The following is a 19,082-nucleotide window of genomic DNA, read 5'->3' on the forward strand; positions in this document are numbered from 1 at the left end:
ATTACGCTGCAACAAACCAGTCTGTTGCAGCGTACAAATAAAAGCCCGCTGCAACAAACCAGTCTGTTGCAGCGTACAAATAAAAGCCCGCTGCAACAAACCAGTCTGTTGCAGCGTACATCATTTTGTACGCTGCAACAAGTCTTGATTTTTGCCTAATTTTACACACTTGTTGCAGCGAACAAGTATATGCCCCCTGCAACAAAGCTGTGCTTTTGGCGGGAAAATTTTAGTTTTATTTATCTATACCTAGGGTGTCTTACACCAAATATAGGAACCTGTCAACAACAATAAATAAAATATCGCAACCTGTAGATCAACAAATATAAAAAATAATAACTGGTGTTTTGTATACATATATATATATATATATATCCCAAAACCAAAGTGCACGTACTACATTCAAATATATGTTCCAATTTCAATGTACGCATACATTTTAATGTAAACGATTGTTCTATAACAACTAAACCACCTCGATCAAGCGCGCTCAAGCCAATAGTAAATACTTGCGGGTAAAACACTTAGCCCGTTGCTCACGAACCACATCAATTTCCTCACTAGTATAGGCGCATTCCTCGGAGTGTAGACCTTTACAAAAACAGAAATTTCAACTAAGCATTAGATTAAATTCAAATTAAATATCACACTTTAACATTCAAGCAACTAGTAACAATGTCCTAATAGCTATTACAAATAGTGCTTTGAAGTGGTATAGTTAAGAAGAAAAACCTTTATTTAGCAGTGCGTCATTTCAGAAACATAGATGATTTGTTCAACTCCGAAATAAAGCAGTACTTGAGCAGCATCACAAACAAGCTTCTCCTTGCCCCTCTTACAATCATCAAAACATCAGTTCTTCTCCAGGCACAGGAAAAGTGCTAGGCACAGAAACGAATGCTTGCCTTCCATGCTGCATAGAAGTTAATACATTTGGTGATCTACATACATGGAGCGAATATGTTATTCAAACAACCATTAAGAGGGTGATCCCTCTCTCCCTGTCACTTCTTAGGTATAAGGGATATTCATATATGTGGATCTCAACAGCTTCACAAAACATTTGACAGCAAACCTGTTTATAAGATTGAAATTTGGGTCCTATTTTCTGAACAAAATAAGTTACAGACTTACAGGTTGTTATAACTCTTTATAAATACTTAATTCTTGAATTGTCATGTTCCCACAACTCCACCCTAACTAGTGATAAATCCAAACTAATGAGCCACAGAAAACATATACAGATACCTATCACCTATACCCAAGCTAGTTAACATTGTTAAAAACTACTATAAAGTACACAATGTCTATCGAAGCTTCTAATCCTCGCAACGATCACTTGTCAACTAATGATGCAATGTTGGGAAATCAAAAGCTTTGTGGAAGAAGTGACTCAAATAAAGCAAATAGAAGTGGTTCGAGTAAGAATTGGATGATGAGTTGGACCAAATCTACATGTGTGTGTGTGTGTGTGGGAGTGGGGGGGGTGGGGTGGGCGGGGAGGGGGGGGGGTGAGACCCTGATGGCATTATGACTGGGGTGTAGTTTTCTGGGTCAGTTTTCCCTGCCCAGCAAGAGCATACAAGTTTAGTTTACTGATACAAAACCCTTTCTTCAAACAAAATAAACATACAATGGAATACCTTTACGAAAAGTGCTTGCCTACCATACCTCTATAAAACAATTGCCTAGCTCCTAGTATTTAAAAGTGAATCCAAAAGCACAAAATAACCAAGGCCTGAAGTAAACTCAACCAAGTCCAAACCTTTCAGTAGTATCCAATTTGGATCTTAAATCAGCTATTTCAGCCTCAGCAACAGAGAGACGCCGTTGGCAAGCCGCCTCAGCTTCATTAGCAGCTTTTATCCTCAGCTTCAACTAGTTTAGTGATTTGATTCTAGAAGAGGTAGACTGTGGACAGATACAAGAAGATAGAATAAATCACATAGTAAGTAGAGGCACGGGAAGATATGTCAGACTACATTTACACAAACAAAGAGTTGGAGAAGTGAATTTATCACAACAGAACTAGAGTACAGAGGAATATCAAATCAACAGTTGTCCGATTTTTTTTAACTTTAACAGGAAAAAAAACAGTGGAACGGTTTTATCCATGAAATTCCTTTTAACATAAAAGTTTGTGGCATGAGCCTTAGATGTGCGTAAATAGATTGAAATTAGTATGTCCACCCTCCTCTCATCTCAAACAAAACCCATAAAGGCAAGAGTCCGCAAGACAAATTCTGGGCTTGGCTTGTAACTGAGTCCCTGGCCATCACTCTGGTTCTTCTCTAACTTACACTGAACACCAATTATACTTTTTCCAAAAAAGACTTGCTCAATCATCTGCATCTCTTACATAGTCAAGCGCATTTTTCAATCTCAAAACTGGACTCATTTCAGCTTTTAGTTACAGGGGATGAGGGTCTAAAACTCAAGTCTCTCAAAGGAAAAAACCCGTCAATTTATCAGAGAATATAGGAGACAGCAGCACAAGTATCTAAACCAAAAAGAAAGTGATTGCTAGATACCAGGAAACGTTGTATTCATCTGGGTCTCTACGGTACGCACAATACCAAGCTGCTCAACGTAGTTTCCTAGGACTATCAATGCTCTAGTGGAAGCAATTATAATTTTATAATTCCGGTCACCAATACACCATTGTAACATACTACTAGAAAGACCTATCCTAGAGGTAGCTTCTCGGCATATATTGCATAAGTACTACATAGGAGAGTTGGAAGTGTGGAACCACTGATCAGAGAGTGATTTGAACCCCTCTCGAACATGAAACTGCAGTTCATCTAATACAGTATATAAATAATCAATATCCAGTTTGCAGTGAATCAGTGATCACTACAAGACCTTGAAAAACTGAAAATAATAATACTAGCCAGACTATGGGACTAGTATTATGAAAGCTGAAACTTTGGAAAGGCATAAATACGACAATACCTCAAACGCTAAATCAAAGTGCAGCTAGCTGAAAGGTGGTTCAGATGTTTATGCTAAGACATGTGTTTGGGACGGATAAAAATTAGGAATTGAAAAGACTTTTCGCTCAATCAACAACCCTCGATGTTGTCAGTTACGCTTAAGTTAGGAATGCATATTCACTCAAAGTTAAGAATAAAAGTTGCGTTGGATTGCTTGGCCACTATTTTCAAGCTTCGGTCTACCCCTTAACAACAATATGCTAACATCCACATCTATAACCCACTGCACGAAATCATTTGTATTCATATAATTACTTGAAAGTGGAATAGAACTATTAGATGACCATTAAGAATTCTGCAAGGAATAAAAAATGACAGATAATAGTAAGCCTGGCCTAGCTGAAACATATCAATTTTTGTTTTAACGTATCAAAGTATGGCTGATTTCAAAATATAAACTTGATCAATTGAATTCCCCCGAAGTAAAGCAGAATCCTAACATTTACCCTTATCCTTATATCAGTCAGTCCATGAACAATAACATATACTAGTATTAAAGAACACTTCAATGTGCAGGACCAAGAAGAAAATAAATGCAAACTAAAGATAACAAAGTTTTATCAAAAACTACCTTAAATTTGGCAGGTTCAACTAGTTGAAAAACAACAGTATCTCCTTCCAATTTCAGAACTATGGCAAACCTTTTCCACCCACCACTGAGTCCACGATATTGAGGCAGATAATTGGCTTCGTATTGTTCTCCAGTATCTGTCTCGAGTATTATAACAGTACGGTTTTTTACTGGTATATGCGCCCTTCAAAAGGGTGGAGGAAGTCTCTGTGACTCCACCAAATGAACCAAGTAAGAAAACACCTCAAAATAAGCATATTAATTTCATCAGAATAATATATAGTTTGTCACATTTGGCTAATGAAAAGGCCTAAAACATGAAACATGAAATTACTTAAATTGGATTGCTTTAGATTCAAAAAAGGACTGACATTCAAGAATGGAGGGAGTAGTTTTTCACATTTGCCTAATGAAAGAGCCTAAAACATGATTTGAGGTACTAACCAAGATGAAACCACCAGAAACATTCGATTTTACATCACTTTTACGGTAGTCGGATGTTCAACATTTATCTTTGAGTGAATTTTTCTAGCATGAACAGAATTATATTTCCTTAATCAGGGATTATTACAATATTTTTCTCATCAAGAAAATCAAATTAATTGATATATCTCTGTTTAAATTACATACGAAGATCAAGATTCAAGAATTTGCAAAATTTCATCATTTAAAACAAAAGAAATCATAACCCACCCGAGATAAACGTATGTATTTTCTCCTAATCTTGTCAGCCAACAATTTCTTTGGCTTTCTCTGCAAAAATGAAAAATGAACAAACCCTAATTTTGAAAACGAAAATAAAAAGGGACAGGGGAGAAAGTTACTTGCCGCAGCGAGGATTGAAGGAGAACAGGGTTCGCGAACCGGCCGAGCAAAGAAGCTTAGTTTTCCGAGCAGGGAATCACTTCGCCGGTTGTTTTTTCGAGCAGGGAATACCTTTTGCGGGGGTTTTTCGAGCAGGGAACCACCGGTGAGAGGTGAGGAAATTAAATAGACTCTTGCTAGAGTACCACCGGCGACGGGCGAGACCACGCGGCGACGACCACTGGTGAGAACCACCGGCGAGACGCAGGGTAAGCCGAGAGAAGAAGAAGGGAGTAATGAGAGTGGGATATTCGCTGCGAAATTGGTCATGAGGTTTGAGGTAGAAATGTTTGGTCTGAGTTAAAGTTGCAGCGAAAAAAATTACAAATATGTTATTGCAGGGGGCTTTTACCATGTACGCTGCAAAATAAAAGGTCTATTGCAGGGGGCTTTTACTATGTACGCTGCAAAAATCTCTTTTGCAGGGGGCAATTAATTTGTACGCTGCAACAACCCTTTAAAGGGTTTGACCCGCGTTGACCGACTGGTTGTTGAAGCGTATTAATACTTGTACGCTGCAACAAGGGGGTTGCAACAGGGGTTTTTTCTACTAGTGAAATGTGTCTTTTCTGAAGATTTGGGGATGTGAAGTATACGTCAAACGATTAATTTCAGACAAACTTCATCCAAAATCTGACAAATGTATCCTTGTGGGCTATCCAAAGGAGACAAAGGGGTATTACTTCTACAATACATCTGAGAACAAGGTGTTTGTTGCTCGAGATGGTGTCTTTTTGGAGAGAGATCACATTTCCAAAATGGCAAGTGGGAGAAAAGTAGACCTCGAAGAAATTCGAGTCGAACAACAAACTCTAGAGAATGCTCAAGATGACATTCAGGATGAAACTCAGAGATCTTTAGAAGAATCTGGTGAGAATCATGGTCAATCTAGAAATGTTACCCCGCGTAGATCGCAAAGATATAGATCTCAACCGGAAAGGTACTTAGGTATTTTGACGAACGAGAGCTATGACGTTCTATTACTTGAAAGTGATGAACCTGCGACTTACAAACAAGCTATGACGAGCCCTAGCTCCAAGCAATGGCAAGCAGCCATGCAATCTGAATTAGACTCCATGTCTGAAAACCAAGTATGGGATTTGGTCGATTTGCCAGATGGCTACCAAGCCATTGGAAGAAAATGGGTTTTCAAACTGAAAAAGGACAAGGATGGGAAACTTGAAGTTTTCAAAGCTAGATTGGTTGCAAAAGGTTACAGGCAAGTCCACGGTGTGGATTACGATGAAACCTTTTCACCAGTTGCAATGCTAAAGTCTATTCGGATAATGTTAGCAATCGCTGCATATTACGATTACGAAATATGGCAGATGGATGTCAAAACTGCTTTCTTAAACGGCGTTTTAACAGAAACTGTGTTTATGACACAGCCTGAAGGTTTTGAGGATCCAAAGAATGCTAAAAAGGTATGCAAGCTAAAGAAGTCAATCTACGGATTGAAGCAGGCATCCAGGAGCTGGAATATACGTTTTGATGAAGCAGTCAGTGACTTTGGTTTCATCAAGAACGCAGACGAATCTTGTGTATACAAGAAGGTCAGTGGGAGCAAAATTGCTTTCCTAGTATTATATGTCGACGACATATTACTTATCGGAAATGACATTCCTATGTTGAACTTTGTCAAGATTTGGCTTGGGAAATGTTTTTCGATGAAAGATCTAGGAGAAGCACAGTACATATTGGGCATCAAGATTTACAGAGATAGATCTAAAAGGATGATTGGATTTAGTCAAAGCACTTATATCAATAAGGTGCTTGATAGGTTCAAGATGGCAGACTCCAAGCGAGGCTACCTACCCATGTCTCATGGAATAACTCTAAGCAAGACTCAGTGCCCAAAAACACTTGATGAGCGTAGACGAATGAATGGGATTCCATATGCATCATTGATTGGTTCAATAATGTATGCTATGATATGTACACGCCCGGATGTTGCGTACGCACTCAGTGCTACGAGCAGATACTAGTCAGACCCAGGAGAGGCGCATTGGACTGCTGCCAAGAATATTCTGAAGTACCTGAAAAGACACAAAAATGACTTCCTGGTCTATGGTGGAGATGATGAATTAATTGTTAAAGTCTATACGGACGCAAGTTTCCAAACCGACAAAGATGATTTCAAATCACAGTCTGGGTTTGTCTTCTGCCTCAACGAAGGTGCAGTAAGCTGGAAAAGTGCTAAGCAAAGCACCATTGCGGATTCTACAACTGAAGTGGAGTACATTGCTGCACATGAAGCAGCAAAGGAAGCTATATGGCTAAGGAAGTTCATAGGTGAACTTGGTGTAGTCCCCTCCATTAAAGGACCAATAGCCCTGTATTGTGATAATAACGGAGCTATTGCACAGGCAAAGGAGCCTAGACACCACCAGAGAGTCAAGCATGTACTTCGTAGATTTCACCTTCTACGAGAGTTCGTTGAAAGAAAAGAAGTCGAGATAAACAAGATTGGAACTGATGACAACATATCAGATCCATTAACTAAACCTCTGCCGCAGGCGAAGCACAACTCGCACACTGCAGCTATGGGAATCAAGCATATTGGAGAATGGCTTTGATATCCCTGTTTAATGTTTTAAAGTTTTAGAGTTTAAATATTTGTAAAACATTATTGGTTAATCATTCACAACAAATGAAAAGAATTCATTTTTCCATTTAATTTGTGGTTTATTAAATGATGAGTCCTTTCAATTTGACGATATATTCAAGATAGACTGTCAGGACCAGTCCTGTGACTAAGAAATGTCTATCAAGTGAACTTGAATGTCAAAGGTTGAAAATGGTCCCTAGTCGGAGTTTTCTATAAAATTGGACGCATAGAAAATATTAGACGACTAGAATGCAAGATGACTAGTAGTTCTGTTTCTTGAACTATGTGGACATGGCAATGTCATAATCATTTGCATAGATACTTACTTTGGGAAGACTAGTATCGGACAAGACCTATGAAACTTTACTGTAAGAGATGAAAATCTGTCATAAGTAAATTTTATTAAAATTATTAGACACTAAATCCTCAATACCTGAGTGATTTGAGATTACTTGTTTGAGAACTGGTTGCTTTGACGTTGACCAACCGTCGCACCGTAAAAGGAGGCTATAAAGGCAACGCTCAGGTAATCACCTATCAAACGAAGTCTAATCTCAAGATCGCAAGATTGGGATTGTCCTCCCATAAATCGGGATGAGATGCTTAAAAGTTGTACAAGGCCACTCGGAGAGCTAGAAACTGTGAAATGCATGGCCGTGCTCGGATGAATCATAGGCTATGATTATCTGTTTATTTGATCAGTTGAACTCTGAAACCGAGAAACACCTCTGGACATAATAAGGATGACAACTCTTACCTTATGTTCAAGAGCAAGCATCGAGCGACAAAGGAATTAGGAAATGCACACTTGTCCCTAAGGACAAGTGGGAGACTGAAGGAAATAATGCCCTTGGTCCAAGTATGCATTCAATGTTAAGTCTAATAAATGCGGTTCAGTATTAATCAACAAGTTAATAATTCAGTGAGATCAAGTGAGCTGAATGCCTAGCTAGAGGCCGCTTCAGTTCAAGTGGAATTAATGATATTAATCCACAGCTTACTCTTGACTGAACCCGTAGGGTCACACAAATAGTACGTAAACGGATCAAGTATTTAATGGCATTAAATACTCCATCTATGGATATTCGGAATCGACGGATCTTGGTTTCAGTGGGAGCTGAGATCGTCACAGGCAAGAAAAGAATGCTCCGGAAACGATGATATTACCGGAAACGGAAATATGGATCGTATCGGAAATGTAAATATTATCCAAGTCGTAGATGTTGCCGGAAACGGAAACATGGTACGTATCGGAAAATATTATCGGAAATGGAAATATTGCCGGAATCGGAAATATTGCCGGAAACGGAAATATTGTCAGAATCGGAAATATTATCGGAATCGGAAAATAATTCCGGAAACGGAAATATTAAATATTTGTTCGAAACGGAAATTAATTGCGGAATCGGAAATATTAAATATTGTTCGTATCGGAAATAAATTCCGGAATCGGGAATTTAATCGGAAGCGCGTCGTACGAATTAGCATCGGACGAGACTTGCTAGACGAAGGCCCAGCACGAAGCCAGGCCTACGCTCAGCAAGCCCAAGCGCCCAAAAACACGCTGCCAAGCCACGCCCGGTCCAGCGCAAGGCCAGGCCCAGCAATGGCCTTGGCGCGCGCGCGGGGCTGCGACGAGTGGGCTGGCGCTGTGCGTGGGCCGCAAGGCCTGCGTGCGGTGCTAGCGTATCACTCGAAGTGTGTTACTCGAATCCTAAGGCTACCGGGATTTGTCATATGATTAAATCTAATCCTAAAAGATTTAGTTTGTTTAATTAGAGTCCTAGTAGGATTATAATTAAATAAATTAGTATCCTAATAGGATTCCAAATCCTTTTCCATAACTTTATAAATAGGTGCCTAGGGTCACATATTTACACAGAGTATTTAAGTATTCAAAGTGATTTTTGAGAGCAAAAATTCAGTCATACAATTGCCTAATAAGTGCCGAAAATTCTAAGTACCTTAAGGGCGATCCTAGTTGGTCAAGCTTAAGGCGGATCCGGACGTGCTGTGGACTATCTACGGAGGGACGACACTTGGAGTCCTAAAGACTTGTTCTTGTTCGGTTCGGGCGCAGTTAGGGAAGGCACGCAACAAAGAGTATGCATCTAAACTATGCTAAATGATTATGTGTAAATAATATGCTTTCCTGGCTTTATGGTTTTTCCGCATGATTTATGAATTGTCATATGTATCATAACCTAACACCCATAACCCGATTAGTTAGAAAGAATACCAAATTTGTGTGGAATGATGATTGTGAATGTGCATTTCAAGAACTTAAGAAACGTCTCACCACTGCCCCTATTCTTACCCTTCCATCTGGAACTGACGGATTTGTAATCTATAGTGATGCTTCCAAGAATGGGTTAGGATGTGTCTTAATGCAAAACGGAAAAGTTATAGCTTATGCTTCACGCCAACTCAAAGTCCATGAACAAATTACCCTACCCATGACCTCGAACTTGCAGCTGTTGTTTTCGCCCTTAAGATTTGGAGACATTATTTGTATGGAGTTTCGTGTCAAATTTTCACCGACCATAAGAGTCTTAAGTATATTTTCACCCAAAAAGAACTCAACATGAGGCAACGTAGGTGGTTAAAACTTCTTAAAGATTATGACCTTGATATTCAACACCATCCCGGAAAGGCTAACGTTGTTGCAGATGCATTAAGTCGGAAGTCTCACTTAAATTCTATCCTAACTTTTTCCCGAGTCAACCGAGATGATCTACAAAAGATGGAAATTGAGTTTATCAAAGGAGATGCTTGCTTGAATGTGTTGGTAATGAAATCAACTTTGATTGATGAGATTAAGGAAGCGCAATGTAAGGACTTGCGATTAGAAAGAATAAGGAGTGAAGTGGAAAATGGGAAGTCACCGGGTTTTGTCATTCAAGAGGATGGCACGTTAAGGTTTCAGGGAAGATTATGTGTGCCTAATGATGAGAAGTTGAAAAAGAGAATTTTAGAAGAAGCTCATAGTTCACCATACTCGATTCACCCTGGAGGAAATAAGATGTATAAGGATTTGAGGCAAGTGTATTGGTGGAGCAACATGAAGCAAGAAGTGGCAGAATATGTGGCTAAATGTTTGACATGTCAGAGAATCAAGATCGAGCATCAAAGACCAGCAGGTTTGTTACAACCTCTGGATGTGCCAGAATGGAAATGGGATTCAGTTTCAATGGATTTTATCATAGGTTTACCAAGATCAACCAAGGGAATGAATGCTATTTGGGTCATTGTTGATCGATTAACAAAGTCAGCGCATTTCTTAGCAATGAAGAGCAATTCGAGTTTAGATCAACTTGCTGAACTATATGTGAACACTATTGTGCGATTGCATGGAGTGCCTAGTTCGATTGTTTCTGATCGTGATACGAGGTATCAATCAACCTATTGGAAAGAATTGCAGAAAGCTCTTGGGACAAAACTTAACTTCAGTACTGCATTTCATCCAACGACTGATGGACAAACAGAACGCACTAATCAAATTGTTGAGGATATGTTGAGAGCATGTATTTTGGATTTTCAAGGAACCTGGGAGAAGTTTCTACCTATAGTTGAATTTTTGTACAACAACAGTTATGAGGCCACTATTGGTATGGCACCTTACGAAGCACTTTATGGAAGGAAATGTCGAACACCATTATGTTGGAGTGATATCGATGAAGCACGTGTTATAGGACCAGAATTGATTCAAGAAACTACTGACAAGATTCGTTTAATCCAATCAAGAATGATGGCAGCGCAAAGTAGGCAAAAGAGTTATGCAGACCAACGCAGAAGACCACTAGAGTTTGAGGTTGGAGATCACGTGTTCTTGAAAATTTCGCCAACGAAAGGAATAATGAGATTTGGTCAAACAGGGAAGTTGAGCCCAAGATACATCGGGCCATATGAGATATTAGAAAGAGTAGGTGCAGTAGCATATCGACTAGCCTTACCAACCGACTTGAAAAAGGTGCATAATGTGTTCCACGTGTGGAGGTTAAGAAAATATGTTCCTGATCCCAGCCATGTGATTACCCACGAACCCTTGATGTTGCGAAACGATTTGACTTACGAGGAGAAACCAATTGAAATTCTAGAACGAAGAGAGAAACGACTTAGAAGCAAAGTAATTCCAATGGTTAAAGTCTTGTGGGCCAATCACTTGACATCTGAAGCTACATGGGAAGTCGAAGCGCAAATGAGAGCGAAATACCCCCAGTTATTCGTCTAGAAACGATAAGATGTATGAATTTTAATATGTTATTTGAATGATTACGTTATAATGTTATTCCGCCATGTTTGTATAGCGAATAGAACGAATAAGTATGAATTGTATGATTTCTATGAATGGCTAGTTCTACTGAGCTCCAGTTTCGAGGACGAAACTTTTTCTAAGGGGGTAAGGATGTAATACCCCGAAATTTTAAATTCGATTTATTAAAATTAAAAATATTTATTAACTTGATTTCGTTTTAATTAAATTACGGATAATCGAATTTCGTTATTTTAATCGTTTTTACGATTTATTTTAAACGACGAATTTATAAACTGAAATTATTTATTTTTCGTTAACGATAATTTATTTATTTTTAAGGAATTATTTTAATTAAACATTTTTATTTTAGCAATTTCTGAAAATTAATTACAATTTCTGAATTTTTGCCAAATATTGTGAAATTAATTAATTAATAAAAAAAAAAAAAAAAAAAAAAGAAAATTCATTTTTTTTGCTTGCTCTCCACGCTCAAACCAGGAAGTCAATACTTCCTTCCTTCCCTCAAATTCTGTCCAAGTTCACTCCTTGGAGCCCAAGGAATGCACCTTGTTCTTCACTCTTCCTGATTTTATAATCAGAACACAGTTCCATTTTGTTTCTCAACCAAAATCAATTTACAAAACTGAGAAGCAATTCCTCCTTGTTCCTCCAATTGCTCGAACCACCACCAACAACAACAACCACCTCAACCACCGTGCACCACCATCCTCACCACCACTCCACCGCCCCGCATCTCCCGACCACCCAGAACCACCGAACACCACCACCCCACCACAACTCCCTCCCCTGCTCTCTCCTCCTCTCGCGTCCCCTGCCACACCCCCCTGTTTCTCCCTTTTCCCCGCCTCGCCGCACCAATCAACCACCACCATCGTCGCCTCACCTCCGGCGCCGCGCCAAACCACCGAGCCACCTAGCCACCTCCCTCCTCTTTCTCCTCCTCCTCGTTCGTTCCCTTCCCCTTCCCCTGTTCGCACACCCTTTTCCTCCCCCTTGAGCCGTCGTTGTCAGCCACCACCCACACCGTCACCTCCAGCGCGGTTTCGCGGTGCTGCTCCGCCCAGCCGACCACCCTTCCCTTCCTTCCTCCTTTCTTTCCTCCCCTGGTCTTCTTCGTGCCCTGTTCCGTGTTCTTGCTCCCAGAAAACCAAAAATCAGGTTTCAAATGAAACCTTGATTTTATTTACCTCAAACCCAATCTAAGGTTGGGCCATTTTGGCTTGTGCCTTGGTGAGTTAAAAACTGAATTGCATATTCAGAATTTCTAATTACTAATTGGCTTGCCTTAATAAATTTTCATGATTTAGTTATTTTCCAATCAAATTATTATTTTTCAAGTAGAAAAATGTATATATATATATATATATATATATATATATATATATATATATATATATATATATATATATATATATATATAATTTCTGGTTTTAACTAAATAAAGTCACTAGCTTGGATTAATAAAAGTGGAATATAAATAATATTTTCATGGAAATCGATTTATAAAATATATATGTATTTCGATTGAAAATTCGATTAATAATAACATTTTCGTTAAATTTCGAAAGTATAATTTTATTAAAAATTCGTTAATTATATTAAAACTCGTTATTTATAAAATTCATTACTTATAAAATTTATGATTTTATAAAATATTGATTTTAAATTATATTATCGATTTAACTAAAATAAGTTACTAAATGGATTTATCAAGGACAAAATTTAAAAAAGATTTTCGTGTAAATTAATTAAGGAAAATATATATATATATATATTTATATATTTCGATTGAAATTTCAATTAATTATATTCTTCAGTCGTTTAATTATATTTTCATTAAAACTATGAAATTATATATTTTTTTTCAACATTATTATTAGAAAATTCGTTAATTATAAAGTTTCGAAATTATTAAGTTAAATTATTTATCATTTTGGTACAAATTCAATTATTTAATATTTTTAAAGAAATTGGACTCGGAGCTCAGGACGAACGAACCAACGAAAATCCTTAGCAAAGTCGTGGAAGTGAGGTAACGGCTATTGCTAGTACCCGCAATCCCCTTATAAATGCATTATGAAATTATGACGTTATGATTAGATTTATGAATTAAATGTTTTGACATGTTTTATGGATTGTGGGAATGAATTATGATTTGTTTGAATTATTCTTTATAATATGATTCGATTGAGTTTTCTCATAAAATGATGTTTATATGATGCGTTGAATGAAATGATGTTTTATGGATCCCAGGATCTAAATGATGTTTTATGATATAAAATGAGTTATGTTATTTCAACTGAAATACAAGCCAAGGTTTGTTAAAAATACATAAAACATGATAAATGAAAGTGAAAGACCTGGTTTGTCTGGCGGTATATAAACTACCATCTTCCTATCTATCGGTCATGCATGCACCACGGACACCTGTCCACCCATGGATCACGAGCCCAGGCTCCCATGGTTTATGAGCCCAGGCCCATGTTACGATGATGAGCCCAGGCTCTTATGGGCCCAGGCCCAGTGGAGAATTCCTTCACGGTTCGTACTTGCCGACAACTAGCATGTTAAATTGCAAAGTTTATGAATGAATTAAATACGATGTTTTATTAAATGTTTTACCTATTCTATTCTCCCTGTGTTATTAAATAAAATGAATTGAAATGAATTTACGCTGCTAGAATAGTTCGTTACTGAGTCTTCGGCTCACCGTTTTTGTTTTCTGTTTTAGGTACTGATGGGGACGATGGACACGAGTAGTGGCGAGGAATTTCACTTTAATATCATCCACCTACTTTATGCTTACAGTTTTAATTGTTTAATAGTTTAATTAAAGACTCTTAGTAAGTTATGTACTTTCATTTTAATAATATTAAGGATTATATATATATATATATATATATATATATATATATATATATATATATATATATATATATATATATATATATATATATATATATATATATATATATATATATTGGAGTATTTAATAGCATATGATTGATGGTTGCCTTGTAATTTCCAAAAAGGAAGTTACGGCAGGTAATGTGCCGACCAATTAGGTTAATTCCGCTGCTAATTATGATCTAATAATTGAATTAGAGGTCGGGGCGTTACAATGCAACTCTCTAAATCATCCCAAGCCACATGATTTCGATCGTACTTTGATCTACCAACCTGCTATATTATTCTACTCCCCAACAATGCAAGTGCAAATGATGGATCATCATAGGGTCATTAAGGCAAAGGCCATGACCAAAAGACACAAAGCACGTAGTCAGCAAAAAGCTGAGTACTTACAAGGCTAGAGTGAGATAAAACTATAAACATGCATCACTCACTAATTACTAATCAACATGCAAAAGCCATTAAATAAATAACAAGCAAATCATGAATACAAGACTGGACTCTTGACTCACAATTTAATTAGAATAAGCTTCGAACGGGCCAAAAGAATATTCCATAAAGGAAAGGTGATGGGAGCCAACCATACACCAAATAATAAATAATAAAATCGGGCCATACCGACGGAATTCCTGCGCATAATATAAATGAAACAACGTCTTGTATCATTAGTAGGAGTACGAGCTTTCCGGCAAGACTCCCCCCATTGTTCATACTCAAGGTATATACGTTCTAAGAGTTTTGAAGCTTGTTCTGGTTGCACTTTACGTTTATTAATATTTTATTAAAGGCGAACTCAAGACTCACCAACATGCACACATACAATTAATAAACAACAATCAAAACAATCTTATTTTAAATTCTTTAGGACTTGTGATCAACAAGGAAACCCACTTGTGATATTACTACCATGTTCCTCCTCACCAAGGTGAGACTCCAAATCATGCACATTAACATGAGGGTTGTGCCATTGCACGACAAATCCTAATTCATTTCATACATAATATTCCCAACTGAACCCTACATGTGCGGTGGCTTACGTGAGTTAACCCTTCACATGTGGTAAAATAAATAGTACAACGAAGTACGAATAATTGGCTCAAAGTATGCTAGACATCCCGTACAATAGCATACAAATAATTAATCCATCCCTTGCATGTGAAATAAACCATACATGCATAAATATTGAACAACATGATTGACAATGAAATCCATACTCATAATAATTCCAACATGCTTGTTCAACAATTAATCCAATAAATCCAACATCACAAATCACATGCTTGTTCACCAAAATAAACATGATTCCACATAATGTAATTCACATCATCAACAATCATGCAATGTCATTGACAAAAGGTGTGGTCGCCCTAGACTTGTACGTACCTTGAACACCTAAGCGTAGGGGCCACTTTGCAATAACGAGCACTCAACTAGCAATCACCTCCTATCATCAAAATAATGAAGCTTAAATTATTTTCATGTTCATTAAATTTCCAGCAACTTTGTAAAATTTAAAACCTCCTTTAAACTTTAGAATTCAATCGTTTTTCAATAATAAAATCGTCTCAATTTGCAAAATAAATCCCTAGTACAAAAACATACTTTTTCCGCCTTTAAAATCAATAAAAATCGACACTTTAAACCTTTATTCAAATCTGAAAATATAATTGATTATCCTAATTAAAATCATCACCTAATTATGCTAATCAATTGACTCATTAGGTCTAGGTTAAAACCCTAACTTGAAAATCCCAATAACACTAGTTTATTATCAAAAAATCAATGCTTTATTCAATAAACAAATCTGAAAATTCATCCTTTAATAATTAAAACAAACCTAATGAATCACAACACGCAAATCCTCAAACCACGGTATTCATAACCGGTTCCCAGCATTTTAATTACTCAAAACAATATTAATATAATAATTTAAAATACGGAATTTAAATAGAATAGGTAAGGAAGAAGAGAATTATACCAATCCGGCCTATAGCACGGAACAACCACGAATTTAAAGTGATTGGGCGAAAAATTGAACAAGAACGAACACGAACAACACACGAACAACACCGCACACACACACGCACGACTTGTGTGCAGGTGCGCGCAGCGTCGAAGGGGCGAGGCAGCAGCAGCAGGCGCGAGCAAGAGGGGGACGCGCGCGCTGGGGCGCGAAGGAGAGAGCGAGAGAGTGGGTGCAGCGCTGTGCGCGAGGGCACGAGCGAGAGAGAGCGAGGGTGTGGGTGTGCGATGCACACGAAGCAACAACACAGCAGCACAACACCAGCAGCTATGCGTGCTGGCTGGGCGGGCTGCGAGAGTGTGTGTGGGTGAGAGGCGAGCGAGCACGAGGGCTCGAGGGCACGAGGCCGTACGGGTGCCGAGCAAAGGGAGAGGAGAGGGAGTTGGAGTGAGGGGCAAGAAAAACAAAAGAGGGTTTATGAATTTTAGGGGCTCATTTAATGATGGGGGAGTCCTATTTATAGGCTCCCTAATCCCTTGATGGGCTAGGCTTAGGAGATTTGAGTCGGGCTTAGGAAATAAATGATTTGGGCTAGCTTAGGATTTAAATTAAACTCTTTTGATTGGGCACGTTTAATAAAACGGATTGAACTTTGTATTTAAAACCCGAAGCTTTAAAAATCATTCGCAACTCATTTAATTTCCCGACTCAAGAATTAAATTCGTTTCGTAATTAATTGAAATAATAAATATTCTAATTAATTAAAATACATTAAATAAAATGCATTTAAATATCATTTAAATGTTAATAAATCGTATAATGCTTTATAAATATAATAAAATATACTTATAAATATTATAAAAATACGAGGTATTACAGTCTACCCTCCTTAAAAGAAGTTTCGTCCCTAAACTTGGGTTCGGAAATCAAAGTTCAACTCAAAACTTGAGACTTTCTGAGACTTTCAATACGTTCATTTACAAAAAAAATTAAGTTGTTGTACTCTTTACATGATTAAACAGGACAATAATAAGTGCAAATTCAATAGAAAGCACTAAATTGAGCATAAAATAGGGGAAAACAAGGTAAAAAGCGCGAAATTCTACCGCACTCTACCCCCCTTAAAAGACACGAGTTACGACCCCGTAACTCAACTAACCTCGGGAAAAAGCTCGGGATATTTCTTTCTCATTTCGTCCTCCGCTTCCCAAGTGTCTTCCTCAGATTCTTGATTAGACCACAACACTTTGAAAATTTTCACATCTTTAGTACGCGTACTACGCACTTTGCTATCAAGGATTTTGACAGGTCTTTCCTCAATGGTTAGACTTTGGTCTAAATCTATGGTCTCCGGTTGCAACACATGCGATTTATCCGGGATATATTTCCTTAACTGAGATATGTGGAACACATTATGCACTCTATGCAAGTCCATAGGCAAGGCTAGTCTATAGGCTACCTACTTTTGTCCCCATTCCCGAAAGGGAAGGTTCGATGATGAGAACATAAATCTCCACTTGACAACGCATCTCCTATAAAATAACGAATCTCAATCCCCTTTTCATTTCACCCGAAACCTACTATTTATAGAAACCTGCCGTTTATGGAAACCTGCTAAAAATAGTAACTGCCGTAATGGGTAGTTGTTAAAAGTGGCAAGTCATAAAAGATAGAAACCTGTCAGAATTAGGTGTTGCACTCCAACATAAATCCTAAATGAGATAGAAATTGCGAGAGAATCATGTTCCTAATATGATTCGAAAATAAGAGTTACGTATTAATTAAAATCCTAACGAGCCTAGAGTTCGTAACGGGCCCAGATGCATTCCATCATAAAATTAATACGCACTAAAGGACTCGATTAAGTCTCATACACTCCGGATTCTAAGAGTCCGAATTTGACAAAGAAACGGCCCAGACCCTATTTTCAACGCCTGGCTCTGGGCGCCGAAATCTTTGGCGCCCAGCCCTGGGCGCTGAAAATACCTGGGACGTGTTCTTTCCTAATTCCTCGTGGATTAGAGTTCTACGATTCTATCTTTCCACGAACTCTTTTCTATAAATAGGGCCCCAAGTTCGACGTGACACAACACACAATTCATATTCTGAGTATTGACTCTAAACCCCAAAGCCTAAGCCTCACGCTGCGAAATTGATCACGCGTTCTATCGCAATCGATCCAAAAATCGAACAGAACGTATCCTGTCCTGTAATTTGAGATTCGTTAAATAAAAGGAGAAATAGCAAAGTCAAAGTGGTTAGTTTTCTGAGAACCGTGACGCACCTCTCAAGGGTGCGTCGTAATGTGTCCCTTTTCCATGGTTTAATTGTTTTCCTCGCCCTTTTTATGAACTGTTAAACTAATTCAATCTGATTGTTCTATCACGCCTAATAAAGATAATATGTTGGGAAATTGGATTATCATGCTAGGTCCCTTAATACAACCTAAATTAGATAATCGCGCTCGATCTAGTACTATATGTTGCATATTGTTAAAATCAACTCAGATTAGTTTAATAGTTAACGCATGTCCCTTCAATTATTTATGCTGAGCTAGTAAGGATATCCTGCCTCTGGAGTTATCGAAGAGCGAGTACTCCTCTCGGTAGTTACAGTCCCTCGAACCCTCAATCTCTACCTTGCGGGTGTATGTTGAGAGATCCCCACACCAGGGATCACAAGGGAACCTACGGTCGTCGTGGTCAAACATAATTGCACTCCCTTTATGTCACGATAACCGGGTTTTGTTAGTTTTACTCATTGTCGTTAAAAATTGAATGGTGACTCCTATATTACTAGTCAATTGGGTGTAAACTCACAGGAAATCCAATTACACTTGATTTGACAAAAAGAAACGTCACACCCACGAGGGACAAGGTCACGCATTAGCCTCG

At 38.0% G+C, this 19,082-nt stretch overlaps 1 long non-coding RNA gene across 2 annotated transcripts; it reads right to left on the reverse strand.

Moving 5' to 3' along the window:
* Positions 1-454: 454 nt before the first annotated feature.
* LOC130464345 (uncharacterized) lies at positions 455-4,408 on the reverse strand. 2 transcript variants are annotated; one of them, XR_008924724.1, is made up of 5 exons: positions 4,261-4,408; positions 3,568-3,774; positions 1,766-1,911; positions 733-913; positions 455-591 (listed from the first exon to the last, which is right to left on the reverse strand). It is a non-coding gene; the product is annotated as an uncharacterized lncRNA (long non-coding RNA). The 2 variants fall into 2 exon arrangements; XR_008924723.1 differs by having other exon boundaries at positions 3,568-4,375.
* Between the last annotated feature and the right edge of the window lie 14,674 nt (positions 4,409-19,082).

This window comes from Spinacia oleracea, chromosome 6 (genome assembly GCF_020520425.1).
Source record: "Spinacia oleracea cultivar Varoflay chromosome 6, BTI_SOV_V1, whole genome shotgun sequence".
Lineage (NCBI taxonomy): Eukaryota > Viridiplantae > Streptophyta > Magnoliopsida > Caryophyllales > Amaranthaceae > Spinacia > Spinacia oleracea.